We start from the raw sequence: 13921 nt of genomic DNA, 5'->3' as shown, positions 1-13921 counted from the left end.
CAGTGCACATTTGCCTGCCTCTGTCTTTCCGATTCTGGTGGTCTTAGGTTATAGGCCCAGAAGGTGCCCTGCCGCATCATACGGTAGCTCAATTTTTACCTTTTAAAGCAGCTGCATTCAGTTTTCATTAGTGCTGTTAGCACTTTACACCCCATCAGCAGCTAGAAGGTACACAGTTCCCTAAAACCTCTTCAGCATTTATAGTTTGTAGACTTTTTGCTGATGGTCATTTGACTGGTGTGAGCTGAAACCTTTGTGGACGTGGGATTTGCATGCAGCTAATAATTCCTTATACTGAGCTATAGGCATGTCTTTTTTTTTCTTTTCCTTTTTTTTTAAAGAGTGAGTACAACTTCCCTCTCATATTGACTTCTTGAAAACTTTGTCATGTGTTGAAATTTCTTGCCTATTCCCTACCCCAGGACATTTTTTGAGGGCAGGTATCATTTACAGCCCCGCAGTCCTCGTGACTATTAAGCGACCATTAGCACTGTGTTTAAAGCTGCTGTTGTGGGAAACAGCCACAAGGCGGCAGCATTATTACGTTCTCAACTCTTGTTACTAGGGCAACAGAGTCTTCCTGGACGTCGTGTTCCTCGGTTGTAAATTAGAGTGGAATGTGCTGGGACAAGCCCCCAGAAGTTTATGTCTCCTTACTTATGTTCGTTTTTTAAATTTAATTTATATTTCTTATCGGAGGAAATTTGATTAGAGTGTTGTGATTGTCTGGCTGTACAGAATCTGGTCAATGATTCATACATATGTCTGTTCATCTTCGGATCCTGTTACCATGTACGTTATTACAGAATGTTGAGTAGACCTCCCTTGGTATTTGGTAGGTGTTTTGTCATGATATATTTTATATGTATTGGTGATTATATAATTCATATAGTTTATATGTTATATGTTTATATACATTTAACATACATTAGTATATGTATGCTACCCCCATAATCCTAATTTATCCATCCTCCCACCTTTCATTTTGGTTAACCATTAGTTTGTTTTATCAGTCTGTGAGTGTGTTTTTCTGTGGAAATATGTTCATTGGGAGCAATCTTAGGATGGATAACACGTATAAATGATATCATAGGATATTTGTCATTCCTTTTTGACTTACTTAACGTACTATGATTATTTCTAGGCTCATGTGTAGTCCTGAAAACGGCATTGTTCATTTTTTTCCCGAGGCTACTATTCCATTCGGTACGTACACCACTTCTTCTTTGTCCATTTATCTGTTGATGGACATTTTGTTTGCTTGCATGGCTTGGCTATTGTAAATATTGCTGCAGTGCATGTTTGCCTGTCTGTGCCTTTCCCATTCTGGTCTTCTTAGGGTATAGGCCCATTAGGGGATCGGCCGCATGATATGGTAGCTCAATTTTTACCTTTTAAACGCAGCTCCGTTCTGTTCTCATGATTAGCTGTTACCAGTTTACATCCAACCAACAGCATAGTGGGTATGCATTTCTCCCCCAACCCGTCAGCATGCATTGTTTGTAGACTTTGTACGGATGGCATTTTGAATATTGGGTGGTGAAATCTTTTTGTAGTTTGGATTTGCATCCAACCAATAATTCCTGATATTGAGCTTTTATCCATGTTCTTCTTTTTTTAAAACAACCGAGTGAGTAACACTTACCTCTTCAAATTGTTTTCTTGAAAAATTTTCCGTGTTGTGAACTTTCTTGGCCATTACCTACCCCAGGACATTTTTTGAGGACACGTGTCATTTACGGCCCTACAATTACTGTGAATCTCAAGTGACCCTTAGCCCTGTGTTTAAAGCTGCTGTTGTGGGAAACGGCCACAAGGCGGCAGCATTTCTCCATTCCCAAGTCTGGTTACTAGGGCAGCAGAGCCTTCCTGAAAGTTGTGTTCCTAGGTTGTAAATTAGAATGGGATGTGCCAGGGAAAACCCCAATAACTTTATGTCTCATTAATTGTTGTTCGTGGTTTTAATTTTTTAAATTGGGGTAATGAGCAGAATAGTGTTTGTTCTGGGTGTGCACAATCAGGTTCAATTGAACATTATATATATCTACTCATGTACAGATCCTCTTCCCATGTAAATTACTATTATTTTTTTAAATAAATTTATTTTATTTATTTATTTATTTTTGGCTGAGTTGGATCTTCGTTGCTGCATGTGGGCTTTCTCCAGTTGCGGTGAGCGGGGGCTACTCTCCGTTGCGGTGCACCGGCTTCTCACTGCAGTGGCTTCTCTTGTTGCGGAGCACGGGCTCTAGGCGTGTGGGCTTCAGTAGTTGTGGTGCATGGGCTCAGTAGTTATGGCTCATGGGCTCCAGAGCGTAGGCTCATTAGTTGTGGTGCACGGGCTTAGTTGCTCTGCTGCATGTGGGACCTTCCCGAACCAGGGATCGAACCTGTGTCCCCTGCATTGGCAGGTGGATTCTTAACCACGGTGCCACCAGGCAAGCCCCCGTGTAAATTATTACAGAGCGTTCAGTAGACCTCCCTTGGTATATGGTCGGTCTTTTTGATACGTGTGTTTAATATGTATTTGTATACGTACGGTAACCCTAATCTTAATGTGTCCATTCCTCCCACCTTTCCTTTTAGATAACCATAGTTTGTTTTCTAAGTCTGTGAGAGTCTTTCTCTGTGGAAATATGTTCATACGTGTCAGTTGTTAGGTAACAGCTAGGAGTGATATCACAGGTTATTTGTCGGCTGCTTTCCGACTTACCTCATGTTCTGTGATTATCTCTAGGCTCATCTATGGTGCTGCAAAGAGCAGTGTTTCATCCTTTTCCATGGCGAATATTGCATTGTGTAGATGGACCACTTCTTCTTTGTGCATTCATCTGTGGATGGACATTTTGGTTACTTCCAAGTCTTGGCAATGCTAAATATTGATGCAGTGCAGGATTGCCAGCCTGTGTCTTTTGGATTCTGGTCTTCTCAGGGATTAGGCCCAGCAGTGGGCCTACTAGATCATATGGTGGTTCAAATTTTTCCCTTTCAACGCACCTCCATTCTGTTCTCACTACTGGCTGTTACCAGTTTACATGCCACCAGCAACTAGAGGGTACACAGTTCTCTAAAACCCCTTCAGAATTTATTGTTTGTAGACTTTTTACTGATGGCATTTTGAGTGTTGGGTGGTGATACCTTCTTGTAGGTTGGATTTGCATGCGTCTAATAATTCCCGATATTGAGCTTTCATCTACGTTTTTTTTTTAAGTAAAACAGAGAAACTCACCTCTTCAAATTGTTTCCTTGAAAAATTTGCCATGTTCCCTGAATTCCTGTGGCCATTACCTGCACCAGGACATTTTTTGAGGGCAGGTGTCCTTTACAGCCCTGTAGTAATTGTGAATATCACATGACCATTAGTTCTGCATTTAAAGCTGCTGTTGCAGGAAACGGCCACAAGGGGGCAGCATTTCTATATTCCCAACTCTGGTTACTAGGGCAACACAGCCTTCCTGGAAGTCCTGTTTGTAGGTTGTAAAGTAGAGTGGAATGTGCCAGGACAAACCCCCAGAAACTATGTCTACTTATTTGTTGTTGATATTCTCAGTTTAATTTTCATTTTTCTCAGAGCAAATTTGATTGCAATGTTGTGTTTGTTCTAGGTGTACAGAATGTCTTTCATTGATTCATATATCTTTTCATGTTTGGATCCTGTTCCGTAGAGATTATTACAGAATGTTGTGTAGACCTCTCTTGGTATTCGGTATGTCTGATGATTATATATTTTATAAGTATTAGCATATGTCTGTTAAACCCAATATCCTCCGTTATACATTCCTCACACCTTTCCGTTTGGTTAAGCACAAGCTTGTTTTCTGAACACGTGAGTGTCCTTCTCTGTGGAAATAGGTTCATTCCTATCAATTTTTACATAAGACCTATACGTGATATCATAGGATATGTGTCTCTCGCTTTCTGACTTACTTCAAGTTGTGTGATTGTCTGTAGCCTCGTCTATGGTGCTGCAAACGGCATTGTTTCATTCTTTTCTGTGTCTAATATTGCATTGTGTACATGGACCACTTTTTCGTCCATTCATCTGATGATGGACATTTTTGTTGCTTCCATGTCTTGGCTATTGTAAATACTGCTGCAATACACGATGTTCCATCCTGTGTCTTTTTGATTCTGGCTTTCACAGGTGACAGGCCCAATAGCGGGCCTTCCGGATCATATGGGGACTCAATTTTTACCTTTCAACGCACTGCCATTCTGTTCCTATTATTGGCGGTGACCAGTTTACATCCCACTTAGACCGAGAGGTTACGCTATTCTCCACAACTTCTTCAACATCTATTGTTTGTTGACGTTTTGCTGATGGTCATTCTGACTGGTGTGAGGTGATACGTTTGTGTAGATTGGATTTGCATGCGTCTAATAATTCATGATGTTTTGCGTGTATCAATGTCCTTTTCATTTTTTTTTTAAGATTCAGCTAAACTTACAATTTCAAATTTCCTTCTTGAAAAATTTGCCACGTTTGGATTTTTTTGGCCATTCCCTACCCCAGGACAGTTTTTGAGGGCATGAGTCATTTACAGCCCTGCAGTCCTTGTGAATATCAGTGACCATTAGCAGTGGATTTAAAGCTGCTGTTTGAGGAAACGGCCTTAAGGTGGCAGCATTTCTACGTTGCCAACTCTGCTTGCTAGGGAAACAGAACCTTGCTGCAAGTTGTGCTTTTAGGTTGCAGATTAGAGTGGAATGTGTCAGGACAAACCCCCATAAGTTTTAGCCTCCTTAATTCTTGTTTGTGTCTTTAAGTTTTCATTTTTATCAGAGCAAATTGGATTTTAAAATGTCTTTTGTTCTAGCTGCACAGAATCTTGTTCATGTACACATATACATATATCTATTGATCTTTGTGTCCTTTTCCATGTAGGTTATTGTAGAGTGTTGAATAGACCACTCTTGGTATTCCATAGGTCTTTGGGGATGATATATTTTATATGTATTAGTATATGTTTGTTAACCCCAATATCCTAATTTGTCCATTCCTCACACCTTTTCTTTGGCTTAACCATAAGTTTGTCTTCTCCATCTGAGATTGTCTTTCCCTATGGAAATATGTTCATTTTTATGAATTTTCAGATAACATAAGTGATATCGTAGAACATTTGTCTTTCGCAATCTGACTTACTTCACGTTGTGTGATTATCTCTAGGCTCATCCGTGGTGCTGCATATGCCATTCTTTTATTTTTTTTCGTGGCTAATATTCCATTCTGTACATATACCACTTCTTCTTTGTCCATTCATCTGTTTATGGAGCTTTTTTTTGCTTCCATGTCTTGGCTCTTTCAATATTGCTGCAGTGCACATTTGCCTGCCTCTGTCTTTCCGATTCTGGTGGTCTTAGGTTATAGGCCCAGAAGGTGCCCTGCCGCATCATACGGTAGCTCAATTTTTACCTTTTAAAGCAGCTGCATTCAGTTTTCATTAGTGCTGTTAGCACTTTACACCCCATCAGCAGCTAGAAGGTACACAGTTCCCTAAAACCTCTTCAGCATTTATAGTTTGTAGACTTTTTGCTGATGGTCATTTGACTGGTGTGAGCTGAAACCTTTGTGGACGTGGGATTTGCATGCAGCTAATAATTCCTTATACTGAGCTATAGGCATGTCTTTTTTTTTCTTTTCCTTTTTTTTTAAAGAGTGAGTACAACTTCCCTCTCATATTGACTTCTTGAAAACTTTGTCATGTGTTGAAATTTCTTGCCTATTCCCTACCCCAGGACATTTTTTGAGGGCAGGTATCATTTACAGCCCCGCAGTCCTCGTGACTATTAAGCGACCATTAGCACTGTGTTTAAAGCTGCTGTTGTGGGAAACAGCCACAAGGCGGCAGCATTATTACGTTCTCAACTCTTGTTACTAGGGCAACAGAGTCTTCCTGGACGTCGTGTTCCTCGGTTGTAAATTAGAGTGGAATGTGCTGGGACAAGCCCCCAGAAGTTTATGTCTCCTTACTTATGTTCGTTTTTTAAATTTAATTTATCTTTCTTATCGGAGGAAATTTGATTAGAGTGTTGTGATTGTCTGGCTGTACAGAATCTGGTCAATGATTCATACATATGTCTGTTCATCTTCGGATCCTGTTACCATGTACGTTATTACAGAATGTTGAGTAGACCTCCCTTGGTATTTGGTAGGTGTTTTGTCATGATATATTTTATATGTATTGGTGATTATATAATTCATATAGTTTATATGTTATATGTTTATATACATTTAACATACATTAGTATATGTATGCTACCCCCATAATCCTAATTTATCCATCCTCCCACCTTTCATTTTGGTTAACCATTAGTTTGTTTTATCAGTCTGTGAGTGTGTTTTTCTGTGGAAATATGTTCATTGGGAGCAATCTTAGGATGGATAACACGTATAAATGATATCATAGGATATTTGTCATTCCTTTTTGACTTACTTAACGTACTATGATTATTTCTAGGCTCATGTGTAGTCCTGAAAACGGCATTGTTCATTTTTTTCCCGAGGCTACTATTCCATTCGGTACGTACACCACTTCTTCTTTGTCCATTTATCTGTTGATGGACATTTTGTTTGCTTGCATGGCTTGGCTATTGTAAATATTGCTGCAGTGCATGTTTGCCTGTCTGTGCCTTTCCCATTCTGGTCTTCTTAGGGTATAGGCCCATTAGGGGATCGGCCGCATGATATGGTAGCTCAATTTTTACCTTTTAAACGCAGCTCCGTTCTGTTCTCATGATTAGCTGTTACCAGTTTACATCCAACCAACAGCATAGTGGGTATGCATTTCTCCCCCAACCCGTCAGCATGCATTGTTTGTAGACTTTTTACGGATGGCATTTTGAATATTGGGTGGTGAAATCTTTCTGTAGTTTGGATTTGCATCCAACCAATAATTCCTGATATTGAGCTTTTATCCATGTTCTTCTTTTTTTAAAACAACCGAGTGAGTAACACTTACCTCTTCAAATTGTTTTCTTGAAAAATTTTCCGTGTTGTGAACTTTCTTGGCCATTACCTACCCCAGGACATTTTTTGAGGACACGTGTCATTTACGGCCCTACAATTACTGTGAATCTCAAGTGACCCTTAGCCCTGTGTTTAAAGCTGCTGTTGTGGGAAACGGCCACAAGGCGGCAGCATTTCTCCATTCCCAAGTCTGGTTACTAGGGCAGCAGAGCCTTCCTGAAAGTTGTGTTCCTAGGTTGTAAATTAGAATGGGATGTGCCAGGGAAAACCCCAATAATTTTATGTCTCATTAATTGTTGTTCGTGGTTTTAATTTTTTAAATTGGGGTAATGAGCAGAATAGTGTTTGTTCTGGGTGTGCACAATCAGGTTCAATTGAACATTATATATATCTACTCATGTACAGATCCTCTTCCCATGTAAATTACTATTATTTTTTTAAATAAATTTATTTTATTTATTTATTTATTTTTGGCTGAGTTGGATCTTCGTTGCTGCATGTGGGCTTTCTCCAGTTGTGGTGAGCGGGGGCTACTCTCCGTTGCGGTGCACCGGCTTCTCACTGCAGTGGCTTCTCTTGTTGCGGAGCACGGGCTCTAGGCGTGTGGGCTTCAGTAGTTGTGGTGCATGGGCTTAGTTGCTCTGCTGCATGTGGGACCTTCCCGAACCAGGGATCGAACCTGTGTCCCCTGCATTGGCAGGTGGATTCTTAACCACGGTGCCACCAGGCAAGCCCCCGTGTAAATTATTACAGAGCGTTCAGTAGACCTCCCTTGGTATATGGTCGGTCTTTTTGATACGTGTGTTTAATATGTATTTGTATACGTACGGTAACCCTAATCTTAATGTATCCATTCCTCCCACCTTTCCTTTTAGATAACCATAGTTTGTTTTCTAAGTCTGTGAGAGTCTTTCTCTGTGGAAATATGTTCATACGTGTCAGTTGTTAGGTAACAGCTAGGAGTGGTATCACAGGTTATTTGTCGGCTGCTTTCCGACTTACCTCATGTTCTGTGATTATCTCTAGGCTCATCTATGGTGCTGCAAAGAGCAGTGTTTCATCCTTTTCCATGGCGAATATTGCATTGTGTACATGGACCACTTCTTCTTTGTGCATTCATCTGTGGATGGACATTTTGGTTACTTCCAAGTCTTGGCAATGCTAAATATTGATGCAGTGCAGGATTGCCAGCCTGTGTCTTTTGGATTCTGGTCTTCTCAGGGATTAGGCCCAGCAGTGGGCCTACTAGATCATATGGTGGTTCAAATTTTTCCCTTTCAACGCACCTCCATTCTGTTCTCACTACTGGCTGTTACCAGTTTACATGCCACCAGCAACTAGAGGGTACACAGTTCTCTAAAACCCCTTCAGAATTTATTGTTTGTAGACTTTTTACTGATGGCATTTTGAGTGTTGGGTGGTGATACCTTCTTGTAGGTTGGATTTGCATGCGTCTAATAATTCCCGATATTGAGCTTTCATCTACGTTTTTTTTTTAAGTAAAACAGAGAAACTCACCTCTTCAAATTGTTTCCTTGAAAAATTTGCCATGTTCCCTGAATTCCTGTGGCCATTACCTGCACCAGGACATTTTTTGAGGGCAGGTGTCCTTTACAGCCCTGTAGTAATTGTGAATATCACATGACCATTAGTTCTGCATTTAAAGCTGCTGTTGCAGGAAACGGCCACAAGGGGGCAGCATTTCTATATTCCCAACTCTGGTTACTAGGGCAACACAGCCTTCCTGGAAGTCCTGTTTGTAGGTTGTAAAGTAGAGTGGAATGTGCCAGGACAAACCCCCAGAAACTATGTCTACTTATTTGTTGTTGATATTCTCAGTTTAATTTTCATTTTTCTCAGAGCAAATTTGATTGCAATGTTGTGTTTGTTCTAGGTGTACAGAATGTCTTTCATTGATTCATATATCTTTTCATGTTTGGATCCTGTTCCGTAGAGATTATTACAGAATGTTGTGTAGACCTCTCTTGGTATTCGGTATGTCTGATGATTATATATTTTATAAGTATTAGCATATGTCTGTTAAACCCAATATCCTCCGTTATACATTCCTCACACCTTTCCGTTTGGTTAAGCACAAGCTTGTTTTCTGAACACGTGAGTGTCCTTCTCTGTGGAAATAGGTTCATTCCTATCAATTTTTACATAAGACCTATACGTGATATCATAGGATATGTGTCTCTCGCTTTCTGACTTACTTCAAGTTGTGTGATTGTCTGTAGCCTCGTCTATGGTGCTGCAAACGGCATTGTTTCATTCTTTTCTGTGTCTAATATTGCATTGTGTACATGGACCACTTTTTCGTCCATTCATCTGATGATGGACATTTTTGTTGCTTCCATGTCTTGGCTATTGTAAATACTGCTGCAATACACGATGTTCCATCCTGTGTCTTTTTGATTCTGGCTTTCACAGGTGACAGGCCCAATAGCGGGCCTTCCGGATCATATGGGGACTCAATTTTTACCTTTCAACGCACTGCCATTCTGTTCCTATTATTGGCGGTGACCAGTTTACATCCCACTTAGACCGAGAGGTTACGCTATTCTCCACAACTTCTTCAACATCTATTGTTTGTTGACGTTTTGCTGATGGTCATTCTGACTGGTGTGAGGTGATACGTTTGTGTAGATTGGATTTGCATGCGTCTAATAATTCCTGATGTTTTGCGTGGATCAATGTCCTTTTCATTTTTTTTTAAGATTCAGCTAAACTTACAACTTCAAATTTCCTTCTTGAAAAATTTGCCGCGTTTGGATTTTTTTGGCCATTCCCTACCCCAGGACAGTTTTTGAGGGCATGAGTCATTTACAGCCCTGCAGTCCTTGTGAATATCAGTGACCATTAGCAGTGGATTTAAAGCTGCTGTTTGAGGAAACGGCCTTAAGGTGGCAGCATTTCTACGTTGCCAACTCTGCTTGCTAGGGAAACAGAACCTTGCTGCAAGTTGTGCTTTTAGGTTGCAGATTAGAGTGGAATGTGTCAGGACAAACCCCCATAAGTTTTAGCCTCCTTAATTCTTGTTTGTGTCTTTAAGTTTTCATTTTTATCAGAGCAAATTGGATTTTAAAATGTCTTTTGTTCTAGCTGCACAGAATCTTGTTCATGTACACATATACATATATCTATTGATCTTTGTGTCCTTTTCCATGTAGGTTATTGTAGAGTGTTGAATAGACCACTCTTGGTATTCCATAGGTCTTTGGGGATGATATATTTTATATGTATTAGTATATGTTTGTTAACCCCAATATCCTAATTTGTCCATTCCTCACACCTTTTCTTTGGCTTAACCATAAGTTTGTCTTCTCCATCTGAGATTGTCTTTCCCTATGGAAATATGTTCATTTTTATGAATTTTCAGATAACATAAGTGATATCGTAGAACATTTGTCTTTCGCAATCTGACTTACTTCACGTTGTGTGATTATCTCTAGGCTCATCCGTGGTGCTGCATATGCCATTCTTTTATTTTTTTTCGTGGCTAATATTCCATTCTGTACATATACCACTTCTTCTTTGTCCATTCATCTGTTTATGGAGCTTTTTTTTGCTTCCATGTCTTGGCTCTTTCAATATTGCTGCAGTGCACATTTGCCTGCCTCTGTCTTTCCGATTCTGGTGGTCTTAGGTTATAGGCCCAGAAGGTGCCCTGCCGCATCATACGGTAGCTCAATTTTTACCTTTTAAAGCAGCTGCATTCAGTTTTCATTAGTGCTGTTAGCACTTTACACCCCATCAGCAGCTAGAAGGTACACAGTTCCCTAAAACCTCTTCAGCATTTATAGTTTGTAGACTTTTTGCTGATGGTCATTTGACTGGTGTGAGCTGAAACCTTTGTGGACGTGGGATTTGCATGCAGCTAATAATTCCTTATACTGAGCTATAGGCATGTCTTTTTTTTTCTTTTCCTTTTTTTTTAAAGAGTGAGTACAACTTCCCTCTCATATTGACTTCTTGAAAACTTTGTCATGTGTTGAAATTTCTTGCCTATTCCCTACCCCAGGACATTTTTTGAGGGCAGGTATCATTTACAGCCCCGCAGTCCTCGTGACTATTAAGCGACCATTAGCACTGTGTTTAAAGCTGCTGTTGTGGGAAACAGCCACAAGGCGGCAGCATTATTACGTTCTCAACTCTTGTTACTAGGGCAACAGAGTCTTCCTGGACGTCGTGTTCCTCGGTTGTAAATTAGAGTGGAATGTGCTGGGACAAGCCCCCAGAAGTTTATGTCTCCTTACTTATGTTCGTTTTTTAAATTTAATTTATATTTCTTATCGGAGGAAATTTGATTAGAGTGTTGTGATTGTCTGGCTGTACAGAATCTGGTCAATGATTCATACATATGTCTGTTCATCTTCGGATCCTGTTACCATGTACGTTATTACAGAATGTTGAGTAGACCTCCCTTGGTATTTGGTAGGTGTTTTGTCATGATATATTTTATATGTATTGGTGATTATATAATTCATATAGTTTATATGTTATATGTTTATATACATTTAACATACATTAGTATATGTATGCTACCCCCATAATCCTAATTTATCCATCCTCCCACCTTTCATTTTGGTTAACCATTAGTTTGTTTTATCAGTCTGTGAGTGTGTTTTTCTGTGGAAATATGTTCATTGGGAGCAATCTTAGGATGGATAACACGTATAAATGATATCATAGGATATTTGTCATTCCTTTTTGACTTACTTAACGTACTATGATTATTTCTAGGCTCATGTGTAGTCCTGAAAACGGCATTGTTCATTTTTTTCCCGAGGCTACTATTCCATTCGGTACGTACACCACTTCTTCTTTGTCCATTTATCTGTTGATGGACATTTTGTTTGCTTGCATGGCTTGGCTATTGTAAATATTGCTGCAGTGCATGTTTGCCTGTCTGTGCCTTTCCCATTCTGGTCTTCTTAGGGTATAGGCCCATTAGGGGATCGGCCGCATGATATGGTAGCTCAATTTTTACCTTTTAAACGCAGCTCCGTTCTGTTCTCATGATTAGCTGTTACCAGTTTACATCCAACCAACAGCATAGTGGGTATGCATTTCTCCCCCAACCCGTCAGCATGCATTGTTTGTAGACTTTTTACGGATGGCATTTTGAATATTGGGTGGTGAAATCTTTTTGTAGTTTGGATTTGCATCCAACCAATAATTCCTGATATTGAGCTTTTATCCATGTTCTTCTTTTTTTAAAACAACCGAGTGAGTAACACTTACCTCTTCAAATTGTTTTCTTGAAAAATTTTCCGTGTTGTGAACTTTCTTGGCCATTACCTACCCCAGGACATTTTTTGAGGACACGTGTCATTTACGGCCCTACAATTACTGTGAATCTCAAGTGACCCTTAGCCCTGTGTTTAAAGCTGCTGTTGTGGGAAACGGCCACAAGGCGGCAGCATTTCTCCATTCCCAAGTCTGGTTACTAGGGCAGCAGAGCCTTCCTGAAAGTTGTGTTCCTAGGTTGTAAATTAGAATGGGATGTGCCAGGGAAAACCCCAATAACTTTATGTCTCATTAATTGTTGTTCGTGGTTTTAATTTTTTAAATTGGGGTAATGAGCAGAATAGTGTTTGTTCTGGGTGTGCACAATCAGGTTCAATTGAACATTATATATATCTACTCATGTACAGATCCTCTTCCCATGTAAATTACTATTATTTTTTTAAATAAATTTATTTTATTTATTTATTTATTTTTGGCTGAGTTGGATCTTCGTTGCTGCATGTGGGCTTTCTCCAGTTGCGGTGAGCGGGGGCTACTCTCCGTTGCGGTGCACCGGCTTCTCACTGCAGTGGCTTCTCTTGTTGCGGAGCACGGGCTCTAGGCGTGTGGGCTTCAGTAGTTGTGGTGCATGGGCTCAGTAGTTATGGCTCATGGGCTCCAGAGCGTAGGCTCATTAGTTGTGGTGCACGGGCTTAGTTGCTCTGCTGCATGTGGGACCTTCCCGAACCAGGGATCGAACCTGTGTCCCCTGCATTGGCAGGTGGATTCTTAACCACGGTGCCACCAGGCAAGCCCCCGTGTAAATTATTACAGAGCGTTCAGTAGACCTCCCTTGGTATATGGTCGGTCTTTTTGATACGTGTGTTTAATATGTATTTGTATACGTACGGTAACCCTAATCTTAATGTGTCCATTCCTCCCACCTTTCCTTTTAGATAACCATAGTTTGTTTTCTAAGTCTGTGAGAGTCTTTCTCTGTGGAAATATGTTCATACGTGTCAGTTGTTAGGTAACAGCTAGGAGTGATATCACAGGTTATTTGTCGGCTGCTTTCCGACTTACCTCATGTTCTGTGATTATCTCTAGGCTCATCTATGGTGCTGCAAAGAGCAGTGTTTCATCCTTTTCCATGGCGAATATTGCATTGTGTAGATGGACCACTTCTTCTTTGTGCATTCATCTGTGGATGGACATTTTGGTTACTTCCAAGTCTTGGCAATGCTAAATATTGATGCAGTGCAGGATTGCCAGCCTGTGTCTTTTGGATTCTGGTCTTCTCAGGGATTAGGCCCAGCAGTGGGCCTACTAGATCATATGGTGGTTCAAATTTTTCCCTTTCAACGCACCTCCATTCTGTTCTCACTACTGGCTGTTACCAGTTTACATGCCACCAGCAACTAGAGGGTACACAGTTCTCTAAAACCCCTTCAGAATTTATTGTTTGTAGACTTTTTACTGATGGCATTTTGAGTGTTGGGTGGTGATACCTTCTTGTAGGTTGGATTTGCATGCGTCTAATAATTCCCGATATTGAGCTTTCATCTACGTTTTTTTTTTAAGTAAAACAGAGAAACTCACCTCTTCAAATTGTTTCCTTGAAAAATTTGCCATGTTCCCTGAATTCCTGTGGCCATTACCTGCACCAGGACATTTTTTGAGGGCAGGTGTCCTTTACAGCCCTGTAGTAATTGTGAATATCAC

The sequence above is a fragment of the Eubalaena glacialis genome, chromosome 7 (genome assembly GCF_028564815.1).
Source record: "Eubalaena glacialis isolate mEubGla1 chromosome 7, mEubGla1.1.hap2.+ XY, whole genome shotgun sequence".
NCBI classification, from domain to species: Eukaryota; Metazoa; Chordata; class Mammalia; order Artiodactyla; family Balaenidae; genus Eubalaena; species Eubalaena glacialis.
The sequence above is the reverse complement of the archived record's forward strand: the minus strand, read 5'-3'. Positions refer to the sequence as shown.